The sequence below is a fragment of the Rutidosis leptorrhynchoides genome, chromosome 4, assembly GCF_046630445.1.
Source record: "Rutidosis leptorrhynchoides isolate AG116_Rl617_1_P2 chromosome 4, CSIRO_AGI_Rlap_v1, whole genome shotgun sequence".
Lineage (NCBI taxonomy): Eukaryota > Viridiplantae > Streptophyta > Magnoliopsida > Asterales > Asteraceae > Rutidosis > Rutidosis leptorrhynchoides.
In genome coordinates this window covers 209,840,769-209,858,332 of record NC_092336.1, presented here as the reverse complement: position 1 = coordinate 209,858,332, position 17,564 = coordinate 209,840,769, and positions in this window count along the sequence as shown.

The following is a 17,564-nucleotide window of genomic DNA, read 5'->3' as shown; positions in this document are numbered from 1 at the left end:
GAGTGCCGGTTTCCATTGTTTCGGATCGAGACACCCGATTTACATCACGATATTGGAGAAAGTTTCAAGAGGAAATGGGTACTAAGTTACATGTGAGTACCGCGTTTCATCCGTAAACGGATGGTCAAAGTGAGCGAACTATACAAACTCTTGAAGATATGTTAAGAGCATGTGTCATCGATTTTGGCGGTAGTTGGGATACTCATTTACCTTTAGTTGAATTTTCGTACAACAATAGTTATCATTCCACTATTGGAATGGCGCCTTATGAGATGTTGTATGGAAGGAGGTGTAGAACCCCGATTTGTTGGGGCGAAGTAGGTCAACGAGAATTAGGAAGCACGGAAATAGTGCAACAAACCACCGAGATGATTGATCAAATTCGTGAAAGAATGAAGGCGGCACAAGATCGACAAAAGTCCTATGTGGATAAAAGGAGAAAACCGATAGAATTCCAAGTAGGTGATAAAGTGATGCTAAAAGTTTCTCCATGGAAAGGCATCATCCGTTTTAGAAAGAGGGGAAAATTGGGTCCAAGGTTCGTGGGACCATTCGAGATAGTGGCAAAGGTTGGGAAGGTGGCCTACCGTTTGGCTTTACCCAATGAATTGAGTAATATACATGACACGTTTCATGTGTCACAATTAAGAAAGTGTTTGGCGGATGAATCAACTTATGTTCCTTTGAATGAAATCGAGGTCGATAATAAGTTAAGATATGCGGAAAAGCCAATAAAGATTTTGGATCAAAAGGTTAAACACTTGAGAAATAAGTCGGTAATATTATTGAAGGTATTATGGCAATTTAGAAAAGGTTCTGAATGTACATGGGAACCCGAAGAATGGCTTATGAAGTATTATCCGTCGTTGCATCAAGAATGGTTCGCGAGGACGCGAACGATCCAAGAGGGGGAGAGTTGTAACATCCCAATTATTTAAGGTATTATTTTATGTGAATTTTATTGCTAAGAAATTAAATGGTAAAGGTTATTTTATTTTAGAATAGGCAAGAGTTAAGTTTGTTGGTTAAGTTAGGAAGGACTAATGGTGCAATATTAGATTTAAGGACTTCCCTAATTAGAAATATGGTGGGGAGGGTAGAAAGTGTAAATAAGCCAAAGTCATTTTAATAAAAGAAAAATTAATACCGATAATTCATTTCATCAGTTGTAAAAATATACAGAGAGTTTATATGTGTGTGTGTGTGTATCGACATTGGCAAGGGGAAGAGGAGGATCCATCAATTGTTAAAATTATAACCATGCAAGCTTGAATTAGTGAAATATAAGACATCTCAATCACCCTAGCAAGCTTTAATCTTCCAATTTCATCTTCTTTGTGCACAATTAGGGTTCTTGAACTCTAAAAGACAAGGTATGAGTTTTATGTCTAAGTATTGCTAATATTGAGTGTTTATGATGAGCTTTATGCTTAGAAGTTGTTGATTTGTTGAATTGTGCACATTTGTATGAGTTAGAATGAATTTGTTAATGATTTTGGAAGTAGATTCATGTATGAACTTGCATTATGGATTTATGGTATGAATATGGTGATTTTGGTGATGTTCTAGCTTAATTTCTAGTCATGCACACCAAGTGTTTGTTAAAATGCCTCAATGAAAAGTTTATGTGTTCTAACTAGTAATTTTGAAGAAGAATGTTTGTGTATAAATTGTTGTTGTTGTTGTTATAAGTTATGAAATTTGGATAGTTGATGATTTAGGGTTACTTGTAATGGAAATGGAATTATGCACATTTTGATGTTTAAAGGAGGATTTGAAGAAATTGCATGTTATGTCCATAAGAAATGAACTAGAGGTTTAAATGTTTAAAGAAATGATGTTGAATTGATAATGTTGTTGTTTTAGAAAAGATGAGATCAAAGGCTATATGTGTGTTTGTTGTAATTAGGGGGTTAAGTAAATGTGTAAGTATATGAAGATGTGAAAATTTATGAAAGTTGTGATTTTTAATTGAGTTGTATGATTAATGGGATTAGCTCATGTATAGGTGCTAATCAAGGTAAAGAGGCTACAAGTGATCAAGGAAATTCGTTTAAGCAAGGTGAGTTTATAGGGGGTAAAATGGGCGGGTCAAGAGTGGCTTAGTGTTCTCGGATTGCATCCGTGCAAGAGAGTAACGACTAAGCGCACTAGTTGTGTAGCTTAGATAGAATTATTAGGTTCGCCTAATAATTGTATCTATGGTTGGTGTTTAGCTTAGGCAAGGTTATTACATTGCTAGTAATCTTGTCTATGGTATGTTTTAGCTTAGACACATTAAGTGTCTATGTATGATATGACTATGAAATGTGATTATGATAGCTTAGGCATATGAGTATGCCTATGGTTAGCTTAGGCATGATTACTAGGGTCGGCCTAGTAAGTCATGTCTATGGTAAGAAAGAATCGGATCCGAAAGTAAGCAAGCAACCGTTAGGTTGAAGGATAAGTATTGTGATCTTATGCCCAATGTTTTATGTTTTAAATTACTTGCCTATAACTCACTAAGTGTAAAAGCTTACCCCCGTGTTGTTTCATGTTTTAGGAACTAAAGGTCATCGGGAAGGGAAAGAACCCGTTTGAAGTGTTAGCGGAGCATTGGCACTAGAGTAAGTGGTATTGCAAGTCTCTTTTGTAATCAAGCTCTATGGTTACCGCTTATCAACGCCAAGTATTTTGAATGTGTCATTTATGTTTTTGTCTAACCTTTGGGACCAAATGATGATTTGAAATGTGAAAACATGTCTTCGATGTATAATTGATGTTTGTGATGTTTAATGATGTTTAGAAACTGGTTTACTAAATCTGGTTCATGTATATTGATGATACAAAGGATTTCGGTTGTTGAAATTGTAAAACTTGTGGCTTTGATAAATTGTTACAGATCAGATTCAGGACACGTGTTGTGTCGCGCTGCGGAAAAGGGCTCCGCGCCGCGACAATGGTCACATTTTGGTAACAGAACTTGGGTTAAGAAGGGTTATTTTTCCAGTTTAAGGTCGCGCCGCGACAAAGCAGGCCGCGCCGCGGCATATGCCTTGTCTGGGCAATGACTTGATTTTAAAAAAAAAAAATTTTTTTTACTCGTTCTAAGGTGTTAAAATATTTAATGTACAAAATATTTATTTGTTAGAATGATAGTTTTGATAATATCGATTTACTAAAAATGATAATAATAACTTTATTAATAATGATAATACTAATAACAAAAATGATAATGATAATTTTTAATATTTTGTAATAACATCATAATAATAATAATAATAATAATAATAATAATAATAATAATAATAATAATAATAATAATAATAATAATAATAATAATAATAATAATAATAGAAAACTACCTCAAAGAATAAGTCCCAAAAATAAGTGCCCTTACCAGGGCTCGAACCCACGACCTCTCAGTTAAACCTGACACCCTCCTAACCATTCTTCTGTGTTAATTTTTCTGATTTAAATCAGAATTTAATTATGTATAATTCGCTTTTGTTTTGGCCCAATAGAAATTCCCATTTTGTAAATCCATCATGTACAGCCCAATTACTTAAAACATTATCATGGCCCAATTGCTAAAATATTTCCTGGATAACACTGAATGACATGGTAGCGAATCAACAAAGCTTCGGTTCATCCATATCATCATGATCATACTTCATAATCACGATCATTACTCGCCATCACTAACTAATTATTTCATTAACACGCGGTTTGCAAACAGATACAACATCGAGTTGCAGGTTCGATTAACACACGCTAGTCATGAAAATCGAAACATAGTAGTTATTCATTATCATACGGCTATCCATCACCTTCTTGTATTCATCATCATCATTTTTGTTCGATCATAAAAATGAAACAGAAAACAAAAGCAACAATCAACAATATTATCTACAAAGAACTACGTGAATCACGTGGATCCTTACATGAAACATGTAATCTTCAACCATCATCATCATTTTCTATTCGTGACAAATACAACAATCGTAGCAGTAGTGGTTATTGGTTTGTTGTGATTTTCACGGTGATCAGTGGGTAAGAAAAATAGAAATACGTTACGGGTTTAAGTAAATGACTAAAGTATTTGACTTGATAGTCTTGGAGAGGTTGAAAGCATATGATAACTTCAACGATTATGGTGGTGGGTTACCTTGGCCAAAATAGTAACGAGAAGAAGAAGTAAAAAAAATATAATATAAACAAGGGAATGGTGGTGGTGACTGCCGAGGTGGTGAAAGTGGTGTGTTCATGGTAATTCTTCGGTTATTTACAGCAACCCAAGGTGTTACTTTGGAGCTGTCTTCTCATGATAGAAAACATGAAACATATGCATCATCATCGTCATCGTTTGTGTTGTACTAGTATCACCTTGATCATCATCATCATCGTTATCTAATAGAAATATGAACAAGATGGTACAGTAACAGTAAGCATCACGATCGTTGTGGGGTGGCGGATAGAAGGTGGATGAATGGTTTGTAGTCTTGCTGGCGTATGGTGGTGTATAGTGATGGTGCTAGGAGTGTCGGTTGGTGGTGACTCGATGGACAGGAAATAGAGATGAAACATAAATGGGTTTTCATAAAGTGTCGATGTTGGTGTCTTTGGGGTTGGTCATGGTGGCCGGTATTCATGGTGGTGATATGGTGGCGCCAACGCTGGTTTTGATGGAAGGGATGGCTTCTTGATAATCCAGAAATGTGATGGTTGTTCCCGGGTGTATATATATGGATATGTTTATATTTCCATGTATATATATAAAAGTGGTAGTGGTAGTGAAAACATCAAACATGGGATTCCAATTATACAGTATCAAACAACAAATAGTTTAGCAGCCACACTATTCTACCGACACTTCTAATAGGAATATAATATCTTACCCCATTGATAATTAGTGGCGGATAAAAGTGTTCAGAAAAATCCCATATTTTTAAATTAAATATATTTATTTATTTTGGTCATTATGGTATAAAATGCGATCATTAAATATTAAATAAAAATTACATTAATTATTCACCCCTAATCCCAAGTAAAATATAAAAAGTTTTAAAATTCAACAAATAGTTTCTAAATACATCTTTAATAAGCCTAAAATTTATAAAACTCATTTTCGGATCACTGTTTATTTTAAAATCATATAAGTTCGAATTAAACTTCTCTAATATCAATCGGAACATCAAATGAGTATTACAATCATTTAATATTTATTTTTAATATACTTTTATGTATATATATATATGATTTAAATAATAATTATTATAATAGGCTATTTTTATTTTATTAATTTTTAATAACATATAATACTTCAAATTATATTTCGAATTATTATTTATATATACATACACACATATCTATTTACAATTAATTGTTCGTGAATCTTCAAGAGCAGTCGAAGGTTAATTGAATATATGAACATCGTTCCAAAATTTTTAAGACCCAACATTACAGACTTTGCTTATCGTGTCGGAAACATATAAAGATTAAGTTTAAATTTGATCGGACATTTCCGGGTCATCACAGAATACAGCAGGTATGTTAGTTAAACCAAAAGGCATGCCAAGAAATTCATAGTGTCCATAACGAGTTCGGAAAATAGTTTTAAAAACATCAACTTCCTTGACTCTCAACTGATGATAACCCGACCTGAGATCAATTTTTGAGTAAATACTTGACCCTTGCTACTAGTTAAATAGGTCATCAATATGTGGAAGTGGATAACGGTTCTTGATGGTTAACTTGTTGAGTTCCCGGTAATCAATACACATCCTCAACGTGCCATCTTTCTTTTTGACAAAAAAAAAACGGGTGCTCCCCATGGAGATGAGCTAGGACGAATGAATCCTTTCTCTAAGAGTTCTTGTAGCTGAATGGATAATTCCTTCATTTCAGATGGAGCTAATCAGTATGGTGACTTTGCAACAGGTGCAGCACCCAGAGTTAAATCGATTTGAAACTCGACTTGTCTTTGAGGTGGAAGACCAGGGAGTTCCTCAGGAAAAACTTCAGGAAATTCTCTAACCACCGGAACATCTTCAATTCGTTTCTCTTTTGGGTTGACTTCCTTAACATTATCCAAAATGGCTTGATATCCCTTCATCAGGTATTTTCAGGCTTTGATACAAGATATAATGTTAAGTTTACAACCACTCTTCTTTCCTTGTACGACTAAGGTTTCTTCATTTTCGAGAGGTATATTAATAGTCTCATCATAACACATTATTCCCGCTCTTAATGGTCTCAACCAATTCATTCCTACAACTACAACAAAGCTTCCTAGATTAGGGGGAGAAATGAAAAATAAAGAAAATGATGTTTCATGGTGTGAACCTCAATTAAAGTATCTTGATCCTCGAACAAAAGAATGCGAGACAGAAGTTCAAAAAATAATGCATATGCAAGAACTTGCAAATCAATTGCCTGATGCATTCACAGATACAAAAAGGCTGACTAAATCATATATACCAGCAGTAAATACTCCAGCTCGAATTGAAATTCCAAAAGCTGGCAATAACGTCACTCATGAATCTTTGCCACGCCAGAAACGTGGGAGACCAATTGGTTCAAAGAATAAAAATCATCGAAAAAAAAATCAGCTGATTATGAGGTAAAAGAAAGTGTTCAAGAAGAACCACAAATCAGTACTCCTACTGCAGAGGAGATTGATGATGTCAATACATAAATTGCAATCAATTATGCACATTCATAAATATTATGGAACCGAAATGAAATGAAAAATCTTGATGAGAAATTTTCATTTAATGTTGCATATGACATCATGAATAATGATTATGATCCAGAACCAACATCTATGGTTGAATGTCAAAATAGACATGATTGGGCTCAATGGAAAAAAGCAATACGAGTTGAATTAGAATCACTCAATAAAAAAAAGTTTTCGGATCCATCGTTCTCACTCCTAAAGAGGTGAAACCTATAGGATACAGATGGATTTTTTTTCCGAAAAAGAAATGAGAAAAATGAAGTTACAAGGTATAAAGCTAGACTTGTAGCTCAAGGTTTTTCTCAAAGACCGGGAATTGATTATGAAGAATCTTATTCCCCTGTTATGGATGCAATTACTTTTAGATACTTAATCAGCCTGACATTTTCTAAAAATTTAGAAATGCATCCCATGGATGTTGTTACTACTTATCTATATGTATTCAATTAAATTACAAAGATCTTTATATGGGTTAAAACAATCGGGACATATGTGGTATAACCGATTAAGTGATTACTTGATAAGCAAAGGGTATACAAATAACCTTACTTGCCCTTGTGTTTTCATTAAGAAAACAACATCCGGATATGTGATCATAGTTGTTTATGTTGATGATCTTAACATCATAGGTACAAATAAAGAGATCCATGAAGCCATTCAACTTCTAAAGAAAGAATTTGAAATGAAAAATTTTGGAAAAACCAAGTATTGCCTTGGTTTACAAATTGAGCATATGCCTAATGGTTTACTTGTACATCAAACAACATATACTGAAAAAATTTTGAAACGTTTCAATATGGAAAAGGCAAAACCATTAAGTACTTCTATGGTTGTTAGATCACTTAATGTTGAAGCTGATCCATTTCATCCATGTGAAGATCATGAAGATATTCTTGGACCAGAAGTACCATATCTTAGTGCAATTGGAGCTCTTATGTATCTTAAAAATTGTACAAGACATGACATTTCTTTTGCAGTTAATTTGTTGGCAAGGTTCAGCTCTGCACCTACCAAAAGACACTGGAATGGGATCAAACATATATTTTGATACCTTTGAGGAACTACTGATTTAGGATTATTTTATTCTAACGAATCAAAACAAGATTTGGTTGGTTATGCAGATGCAGGTTATTTATCAGATCCACATAAAGCTAAATCTCAAACTGGATATGTATTCCTAAATGGAGGTACTGCAATATCATGGCATTCTCAAAAATAAACACTTGTTGCAACATCATCAAATCATGCCGAAGTGATTGCATTACATGAAGCTACTCGGGAATGTTTTTGGTTAAGATCAATGACACAACTCATTACTAATTCTTGTGGACTAGAACGCGACAAAAGTCCAACAACTATCTATGAAGATAATGCAGCTTGCATAGCACAGATAAAAGAAGGGTATATCAAAAGTGACCGAACAAAACACATACCTTCCAGATTCTTCTCATACACTCAAAATCTCATTAAGGACAACCAGAATGAAATGAGATATGTTCAATCCAGTAAAAACTCTGCTGATCTTTTCACGAAAGCACTTCCAACTGTTATTTTCAGAACACACGTTCATAACATTGGCATGAGATATGTTCAAAAGATGTAAGAGCTGAAGCGATGTCTACTTGAGGGGGAGTCAACTCCATGCTGCACTCTTTTTCCCTTAGCTAAAGTTTTTTTTCCACTGGGTTTTTCATAGCAAGGTTTTTAACGAGGCAGTAACTTACAGTTGATCTTCAACAAACAAAATTGCTATCCAAGGAGGAGTGTTATAATATAGAATATATATATATATATATATATATATATATATATATATATATATATATATATATATATATATATATATATATATATATATAAATGGATAGTCAATTATTGATACACAAAAGTAATATTGTTGTATTACCTAAACTTGTGATATTTTTGATATAAATAGCCATGAATGCAAGCATTAAACTTGCACCATTTCTCACACTTACAAAGTGTTTCTTTCTTTCTCTTCATTATCATCTTTGTTCTTACACTTCATTATTAGTATTCTTAATCAAGAATAAAACCACTAAAGGTAGTTATAAACTCCTAAATCTTAACACGTTCAAAATATGTCCAAAAGGTGGTGATAAACAAAATTTTTAACATGCAAACACGGTCAAAGTCCAGACTCACTAATGCATCCTAACAAAGACCAGTTAGACACACTAATGCAAAATCTGGTTCGCTAAGACCAACGCTCTGATACCAACTGTAACGACCTGCCAAAATCGCCATTGACGCGGTACGTTATCTCTGGTCCCATTGCGAGGTATTGACATCTATATGATACACAATGATGATTTTGAATGCAACGTATTTTTAAAATATGTCATGAATAACTCCATGTAATGTCTTTTTCAATTAGCAAATACAGAGCGGAAGCATTATTTAATACCCGAGAATAAAATGCTAAAAAGTGTCAACCAAAAGGTTGGTGAGTTCATAGGTTTATCATAAATAATAATTTCAGTAATAGTAATAGACTACAAGATTTTAGTTTCCATAAATATACATACACCATAGTGTATAAAAAGCATTCTATAAGTTGTGGGCACCCGGTAACAAGCCTTAACAATAATAATGAGCACCCCTGATATAAATAATGTGCACCGAATCAAGTACGATAATAACCTCGAAGTACTAAACACCCGCCGTCACTAGCTCTACTGTCTAGTGCAGCATCCTAGGTGGGGATGTTAAACCCAATAGATCTATCTTTAGGATTCGCGCCTACCAGTTCATAAACCAATAGATTAATGTTACTAAGCTAGGGGATTTTGATTCAAACCCACGTAGAATTAATTTTAGTACTTGTGCCTATTTTGTAAAACATTTATAAAATAGTGCATGTATTCTCAGCCCAAAAATAAAAATCACAAAAGCAATTAAAAAGGGAGCTATGAAAATCACGATACTGTATTTCGTAGTAATTATGCGTATGACGTCACTGAACAAGTGCAGAGTTGACCTCAGATTCACGAACCTATATCATTTGTATTTGTATTAAAACATATACTTTTAATCGAACAAATATTATTATTATTATTAGTGATATAATTAATAAATTATATATTTCATTATTTAATTAAATATATTCATTTTATATATTTTTAATAAATAAAAATATTAATATAGTTAAGTTATGTATATTAAATATATTTTTATATGAAGATCATTTGTTTGTGAAATTAATAATTATGATAATACTAATATTAGTAATAATAATGATACTATATAGTAATAATGATAAAAGTGATAATAATAATGTTAATAAAAATAATGATATTAATAATGATAATAATACTAAGTTGTATTATAATAACTATGATAACAATAATTATAATAATTTTAATAATTCCTTTAAATCATAATTTAATTAAAATTTTAATCATAATGGTACTAAATTTTAACCTTAGTGATAATACTAATAATAATACTAATAATAATAATAATGATAATAATGTAAAAATAATAATAATAATAATAATAATAATAATAATAATAATAATAATAATAATAATAATAATATTAACAATGATAATAATATTTATAAGGCTAGTAATAATAATACTAATAATATAATACTAGTGATAATGATAATAATAATAATAATAAAAGAGTACAACCTTTAAAAGATTTTCTAAAAACAATTTGCCACAGAACGGGCTCGAACCGGAGACAAACACCCAAACCATTCAGCCATTTCTGATTTTCTGATTTAATCTAACTGCTATATATATATATATATATATATATATATATATATATATATATATATATATATATATATATATATATATATATATAACCCGTAATCTTTTCATCTTCTTCCTCATACAACTAGTCGATCAGAAGCAATTCAATCTTAACAATAAATACAAAAATTGGTTTTAGGATTTAATAACAAAACATAAACGCTTTATTTAAGTTGATTGAATTGATTAAAGCAAAAAAAAAGTTAAAAAAAATGCAGTTGCAGTTCTGTAAATTTCACGAAGAACACAAAATCGAATTCAAATTTCTAGGCCGTTTTAACTAATGATTTCTACACAAAATTGTTTGCAATTCACTCCTAGAAACTTTCTCAATCATCAATTGAATCTGAAACATCAAAACGAATTCCAATTTCCTTATGAACAAAACTTTTGACTTTTTAAAAATTAACTTTGACTCAAAAATTTAGATTCGATAGGAAGAATTAGGATTTGAAACTTTACAGATAGTTTGAATAGACAATTCCTAACAACACTACATTTATAGTTTTTGAAATTTCATTTTAATTCGAGCTGTTGATAAAAAGTTGATAAGAACAGAAGTACTACCCGTTATTCATTAATTTGTTTATGTTCCGATTCGAATTGCAGATGCTATCGATATTTAAAACTTATAATTGATAATGAGAGTGTAAAGTTGAATGAATTTGACAATGTGCATGAGTAATTCGTTGGATTTATAGCAAAAGTACTTGACAGGATTAAATAAATCAGGAGAAGAAAAATAAAAAGTGGATCGTGACATTCCACGAATATAGTTGTGTCTGTGAATGGAAATCGACAGATAACAAAGATCAGACAGAAAACAAATTGTGTATGTGATGGAAAACAGAGTCAGATTCAACCAATTTTATGTATATAATTAATATTAATAATTAATAAATATAAATATATTAATAACAATAATACTTTTAATATTATTAATAAAAATAAAAATAATAATATAAATAACAAGAATAATGATATTTATTAATAATAATGTTAATAATAATAATAATATCATTAATAATAAATGATAGTTTTTCTAATAATACTTATTTTAATAATGATAATGAATAACTAAAATTAATAATAATAATCATAATAATAATAACTAAAATCATAATTTTACTACTAATTATAATATAACAATTTAAATGTATCTAATTTCATATCAATATATTATAAATAATAATAATAATAATAATATTAATAATACTATATTAATATTAATATTAATATTTATTTTTAATGATGAAAGTAATATTAATATAATAACTATATTTTAACTTATAATTAATATTACATATTATTAATTATGTAATATTTAATAATTATATAATATATATTATATAATAACATATATTGAATATTTAATATTTACACATTTTATATATATTACAATATACATATAATATTAATTATGTATAGAAATCATATATATATATATACACATATACATACATATTTATTTACACAATTGTTCGTGAATTGTCGGAAACAGTCGAAGGGTAATTGAATTCTTGAAAACAGTTCAAAAATTTATGAGACTCAACTTACAGACTTTGCTTATCGTGTCGAAAAATATTAAATCATATATAGATTTGATTCAAAAATTAGTCGAAATTTTCTAGGTCATTACAGTACCTACCCATTAAAGAAATTTCGTCCAGAAATTTGACAGAGATCGTTATAGTTGACAATTAGTATGTTTTCATGACGAATACGAGTTGAAAATTAGAGTTTTATCACCATTGGGTAATATGGATAAAACGAGTCGATTACAGGAAGAGTATAAACGAATCTATCGTAAAAGAGTGAAATGAGGAAATAACTGTTCGCCTTAACTTTTGACATGCTTACAATTAATTTTCGGAATTCAAGGGATTTAAGAAAATCTTCGTAATCTATATAAGATCTGATTCTTCGGTAATTAAGGAAATTATGTTCCTCTTTGATTAAATGCGGTAATCTGCCTCGATTGCTATGTCTGATATTTTCACTATAAATTAACCTTCTTTCGTTTCATTATTTTCACCACTCCTGTACTTCAATTCATACTTTCAAAACATTAGTCAATATGCTCCATCCAGTTCTAATCCTTGATATGTTCCTAACTATCGCAACAATCATCTTTCTTTTCTAACTTCCACCGGAGGAATCTGTTTACTTCTATTTCGCTCTTGGGGTGGTGATTTTCATAATTCTTCCTTATATCTGTCTTTCCATAATTATCGACATCCAGGTTTAACGATCTCTCCTATTTGCTGTGATTTATACTCCTATTTATTTTTCAAAGCTTCATGCTTTTGTTTTCTCTTCTCGACTTTAAGTATATCAAGTAATGGTCCAGAATTCGTAGGCATGAAATTTGGAATTAACATAACTGATGTTCTAAGCAGAAAGAATTTTTAATGGCACGATTTGATTTGTTAAATTACCAGAAGTCACGAAAAAGATAGAACTATCAAGAAAATATGTTCTTGATATGTTCAGAGGTTAAGTAGAATGAAAGAGTTATGTAACATGGCATATGATGATGGTATGATCTGTGACTCATCACGTTCCATTAGAAATTCAGCATGACTCAATGTAATATAACCACGTTGGCCAGACGTCATTATATTATACTAACTCATGCTTTCATTCCCAACATTACTCCAGAAACATTCATAATTTTAAAACAGTTTCCTTTATGATTTAACACAGATAGCACGAAGAGATAGATAATTTCGGACAAGTATAGTTATGAAGATATCTTCAGAAATATTGACGATATTTATACTGAAAGATACGATGATATCTTAGAATTTCTAAAATCGGAGGATTATGAGGAAAATTCTTCTGTAATGTTTTTAGAATGCGTAAAGAGATTACATGTCTTTTGTAATTTCCATCAGAAATTGAATAATCTAGATTCTTTAGGTATAGGTTTAATCCTTGTGATTTATCAACAGCCTCCTTCATGGTTTGCTCAATCTATTTTTTAGTTCCAAATCTGAACTTTTGCAACACACCATTCTTTATTATCAAGCTTTTAGCCATTAAGACCATCTATAGCTTTTACTGCTTCATCAGCATTCTTATATCTGAATCATTGGTTATCAATCCGAGGTATTTTCAAGAATTTTGAAGGGTTTGAACGCAGATTGTCATCGTCAATATACATATGATGAAATCGTCGTGAATCTTGAATGACACGAATATTTTTCTGAGTTTTATGAATAAAAGTGATGTTCTAGTATAGTTTGAATTCAAAGTATGATTTTGAAAGATGTAGGAATCTAAGAGTGATGTCACTTGTTAAATCAGAATATGTAATTGAATTTGTATGAAAATGGTTGTTCTTTGGTGAGCGGATACATATATCTGTGGATGTAAGTAGGATAGTTAATGACTGCCGAATCAGAATTGAAGAATGTACAATGTAACATATTAATGTGAAATCTAAATATTTCTCAAGTATTACCTACCCATTAAAATATTTTCACAATTAACAGTTTGTACAAAAGAATTTTTTTTATTACAATCTTTATGAAAATATACATACGTATATATTTTCTTCAGATTTAATCGTGATTTAATGAGTTAATATAATATTAAACTTATTTGATTTTCGGTTAGAACTAGAAATGAATAATCTCTAAAAACTTTTAGAAATTACATATTCTCCGAGGAATATTTTTTTAATGAAGTTATGAATCAACACTTCATCGTTTATTGTTGTTGGTACTCCTTGGCATCTATGGTGCGTATGATGTTGATGTTCGTGGCGCGGGGTGTGATGTTGAGGCCTGTAATGCTGCCGATATTGTTGTTAGTGGTACCGTTGTTGCTGGTACTGGTACTGCTGGTGCTGGTGGCGCTGGTGATGCTGGTGGTACCTATTGTGCCTGTGATGCTTGCAAATTGTGCATCATATTCTCCAAGCCACTACTCGAGCACGAAGCTCGTTGACTTCTTCCACTACTCCAGAATGATTGGCGGTTGGAACAAGAGGGTGAATAAGATCTAGAATTCTTGATATTATATAATCATTGCGAGATATCCTGGAAATGAGGGTGAAAATGGTGTTTCAGACTGGTTCGCCGGTATGTGCTTCAGGTTCTTCGCCAATAGGACAATTTGGTGGGTGGAAGGGTGTAACAACCCGACTTTTTCTGTTTACTATCGTTACTTGTACGTTAAATATTTAACGGTGATTACTTAGACTTTGTGTATTTAACAGTATTAAATGCATACTTGATCCTAGTGGATTACTAGAATTAATATGTTATATTAATTGATGAACTTGTTTCGGATAACGAAATATGTAGAAAACGACACGATTAAGTTAATCGCCTAGAAAGCTTTTCAGTTTAAGGAACTTAGAGAAACGAGAAAATAATTATTTTTAATAATTATTTATTTTAAGAAAAAATTATTTAATTTATTATTTATTTAATGAATTAAACACGGTGATTGTGTTTCAATGACTAGTTAACGTTCCAGAGACCCGGTACGGTTAACGGCACTCGAAACGGACCACGCGCACATGAGTAAATGACCAAACGAGCCCAGTGACCCATCCTTAGAGGGCCATCGGCCGAATTCCCCATCCCCTACCCATTATATGTTTAAAATTAGCCCATGTTTGATTAACTAGTATTTTGGCCCTAACTATATAAGGAAACTTAACCCTAATAAGTCATTAAACAAAATAAGTGCAATCCCTTCCTCCCTCTCTCAAAAGCAACGACTTGGAGCAGCCCCAAACCCCAAAAACAAGTCGACATCTTCATCTCCTTCAATCTCCATCAATTGCTTGCTCGTTTGTTTAATCGTTTACGTATTCGTGATCCTCTCGTTCTCCTCTACACGTATCTACTTGAAATTTGTGATTTAAAGGTATAAAACCATCAACCCTAATCTTTTTAGATCTGATTTTTATCAATTACATGGTGTACAAGAGTCTAGTGCTCAATTGATTGCAATTATAGTCGTTGTTAGTCGTTAATTTGCGCGATTGTTGTATGTTGTGTGAACCACGAATTGAGTGGTCAAAAATCTGATTAAATGAGTTTATGTACTAATCATATAATGTATCTATATGTATAGATCTCGAAAAATTAATAAATTTGGACTTTGGATTTGCATAATTTCGTTACCTGATGCTTAAGTTATGATTAATCGAAGTTTCGTTAGGGTTTCACATATAATCCGAATTTTCTGAGTTGCATGCTTTGTGTTTTAGTTTATAAAAAGTATACTAATGTATTCCTTATGAAAATTTATACAATTTTGACTTAAGATTTGCGTCAAAAGGTTATGTAATGCTCCCGTTATATCAAAACGAAGATTTGGTTCTTAAAGTGAGCTGAATCAGTTTTCAAAGTTACATAAAAATTGCTAGAGTGAGATAAGAGTTGATTGAGACTTTGATCTTCTGGAATATTTTAGTTTATATGTTACTTGACATATTTCATTTGTGTGAGAACTTGCTAAAACAAGATTTTCCATGATATATATGCTCGTCTAAGTGATATGTCTGTTTGATGAACAAAACTGAAAGGTCTGTAAAGATTGATTAAACTGTACGAATTGGCTAAAGAGATGTCTTTGATTATTTTACCACTGAAATTTTGGAATGTTTTGAGATGACTCCAATTGGCCGTTCATCAAAATCTATTTTCTATATTTTCTGAGAAATATTTCAAAACTAATGCGCGTGGTGAAACTGATTTAGTAAACCGTAACTAGACCCCTTTTGACTTCTGACTTTTAATGATCGTATGAGGCTTTGGCTGGACTTTTTAGAATTGATTTTAAGTCTAGTTGTGATCTGGAGATGGTCATAATTTTATGAGTTATGTGCTATGAGCTATAGTTGTATCTTTCTACGATGTACGTATTTCGAAGGCATGCTTTAAACTGTGAATGTGCAATTTGCTTAACGATGAGCTGTAAATTGATACTTGACCTAGGTTTGACATGTTGACCATGTTTGCATGACCTACTGATATGTTTGACTTTAGTTGACCACTTTGACCGAGTTGACTTTTGGTTTGACTTTGGTTGACTTTTGTTGACTTGCTTGTATTAGTTGACTTTTACTTGCTTGTTGAGTCAGTCTGAGCACTAGGAATTTGCGTACACTATGGGTTGACATAGTATGACCTATATGTGTATACTTAAGATGACTTACATGATTAGGTTGCATTGTTTGGTTGAGATTGTTCGACTACAATACGTTTTGCTAAGATATTTCAGGTGCTTTTGCTAAGGTGAGTCTACAGTCCCTTATTCATCAACATTTTTGGGATGAGATACATGCTACTCTTGAAACTATTTTTTAAACTATTTTACAACTATATTACATATTAGGCACGAGTAACTTACCAAGAATATACATATGAGTTCAGATCAAAAATCCCTTAGCTTGATTATATTAGTTACTTTGTAAGCTCGACTTATAGGGACGGTACCGTTAGGTTTGACAAACCTCGCCTAAACATGACAGGCGTCTATTCTGTTGTTACTCGTACACTTGATCGGTGTAGCGCCATGATAGGGGGTAAACTAAAGACGTGGGCTCGGCCTACGCAAATGTTAAAGCTTTATAATCAAGTGCTCATGATAAGTGTACATTATTACGAAGCTTTTCAAAAATCTCGTGGCCTAACTTACGATGAATGTTACTTGAACTTGATGTTTACAAACTAGAACCTAGACATGTTAATGTCTACAAACAGATTAAACAAAAAGAACTTTTGATGTCACTCAAAGTTGAAACTTGACATCTTACAAACAGTTTATTACTTAGCATTTGCTATACGCAAACTTTTGAGATTAAACCTTAGTGGTTTATTCTGATAAACGATTTTGAGAACTGATTTTCGACAAATGATTTATGAAAAATGTTTTATGAAACATACGAGAACTATTTACTCAAATTTGTAGATTCACTCAACTTTATGTTGATCCGTTTTGTATGTTTTATCTCAAGTATTAGTTGCTTCCGCTGTAGAACCTTGCTGTTATGTAGAAGTCAAGCCAAACATTGGGGCCAGAGTTAATAC